General features: G+C 28.1%; 1 non-coding gene across 1 annotated transcript; it reads right to left on the bottom strand.

Moving 5' to 3' along the window:
• Nucleotides 1–1,474: 1,474 nt before the first annotated feature.
• On the bottom strand, nt 1,475–1,585 carry LOC140870058 (small nucleolar RNA R71). The gene has a single exon (XR_012147041.1). It is a non-coding gene; the product is annotated as a small nucleolar RNA R71 (small nucleolar RNA).
• Nucleotides 1,586–2,213: the final 628 nt, after the last annotated feature.

Raw genomic sequence — 2,213 nt, 5'->3', positions numbered from 1 at the left:
TTATCTATTTACATCAAATGCTTGGTACCTTGAATGTGGTTACCTTGATTTGTTGTCAAATATGATACAATAATTACTACAATAATTATATACTATAAATATATGTATCTATTTATAATAAAGTCATATATATTATTTAGACGATAGCGTGACACTGTCGGTTGTTCTAAATAATATATTGTGATTTGAACTAACATTTACTTTCTCGCATCTAACTTTTACTTTATCGCAACTAACATTTACTTTTCCGCAACTAACATTTACTTTCTCGCATCTAACTTTTACTTTATCGCAACTAACATTTACTTTATCGCATCTAACATAAAGTCATATATTTTATTTAGACGATAGCGTGGCTCTGCCGGTTGTTCTAAATAAAATATTGTGATTTGATCTAACATTTACTTTTATGTCAATTTATATTTATGCATTTTATATATATTATGGGTACCATGTATTAATTATCGGTTGATATTAATATAGTGGGAAATATATTATATGATATACTTGTTTAAATATTTAATTGTTCTTTTTATGTTTATATTTATTCATCTATATATATATTATGGGTACCATGTATTAAATATCGGTTAATCTGATATTAATATAGTGGGAACTATATTATATGATATACTTGTTTAAATATTTCATTGTTCTTTTATGTTTATTTTTATTTTAGTTTCTTTTATTTATTTTTATTTAGCAATCTTAAATAAACCAACAATGAACCTTTGAAACCTTGACAATTTTATAATTTGTGTATTTGAAGTTTTATAATAATATTTTCATCTATAATATATTATTGCTAAAATTAAACTTACAACATCCTCTCCGTGGATCGATCTCGTACTCACGAGTATATTACTTGCAAGACAACCTACACTTGGGTGAATTACAATTTAAGTTGTAGCAAGTTTTTGGCGCCGTTGCCGGGGAGGTATAAATTAAGTTTAATTTTGTTATTATGTAAATAGTATGTTGTTTTTAATTGTATGATTGTTTGGAGTCGTAAACAAAGTGGTAGACTTGTTCGAGTAACTGAAAATATTTTAAACATGGACGATAATTCTAATAATCAAGATGATAATAATAATGATAATAATCATCAAGAACATGAACAACCAAGAACACTTAGGCACCATATGAATCCAATAAGAACTAGTACACCAGCTTGTTTAGTTTTTCCTCCTGATGCATCTAATTTCAATTTTAAGCCACAAGTCATTCAACTTTTACCAAATTTTCATGGCTTAGATTCTGAAAATCCATATTTGCATTTAAGAGAATTTGAGGAGGTTTGCAACACTTATAATGATCAAAATTGTAGCATGGATACTGTTCGATTAAAGCTTTTCCCTTTTTCCTTAAAAGATAAAGCTAAAACATGGTTGCAAAATTTGAGATCAAGTTCAATAAGATCATGGGAAGAAATGCAACAACAATTTCTAAAAAAGTTTTTTCCTTCCCATAGAACAAACTCTTTTAAAAGACAAATTACAACTTTTTCTCAAAAACAAGGGGAAACATTTTATCAATGTTGGGATAGATATAAAGAGTTACTTAATACATGCCCACATCATGGTTTTGAAATATGGAGAATAGTTTCTCACTTTTATGAAGGTTTAATACCTAAAGATAGGCAAATGATAGAATTCATGTGTAATGGAACTTTTGAAGATAAAAACCCAAATGAAGCTATGGAATATTTGGAGTCATTAGCAGAAAATGCTCAAAATTGGGATAATATAGGCTCAATTGAACCACCAAGTAAAACCAATAATTCAACAAATGGAGGTGGTATTTATCATCTTAAAGATGATGTAGATGTTCAAGCTAAACTTGCATCTTTAGCAAGAAAAATCGATTCATTAGAAATGAAAAAGAGTGATCAATTAAAAAGTGTTCAAGAAATTGTTTGTCATATATGTGACACACATGATCATCTTACAAAAAATTGTCCTACTTTGCCTTCATTTAAAGAATGTCTCCATGAACAAGCCAATTATGTTAACAATTTTAAAAAACCAACATTAGATCCTTTTTCACAAACATACAATCCTGGTTGGAGAAATCATCCCAATTTTAGTTGGAGGAACGATAATAATGTACAACCTTCACAACAACCTTTTCAAAATAACCAAAATCATCAAGGTTATGCTCCTTATATCCCACCTCCAAGAAAAAATTTTGAAGATGAAATTCATGCATACATT

The sequence above is a fragment of the Henckelia pumila genome, chromosome 4 (genome assembly GCF_033568475.1).
Source record: "Henckelia pumila isolate YLH828 chromosome 4, ASM3356847v2, whole genome shotgun sequence".
Taxonomy (NCBI): Eukaryota; Viridiplantae; Streptophyta; class Magnoliopsida; order Lamiales; family Gesneriaceae; genus Henckelia; species Henckelia pumila.
This window is presented reverse-complemented; position numbering and strand designations above follow the sequence as displayed.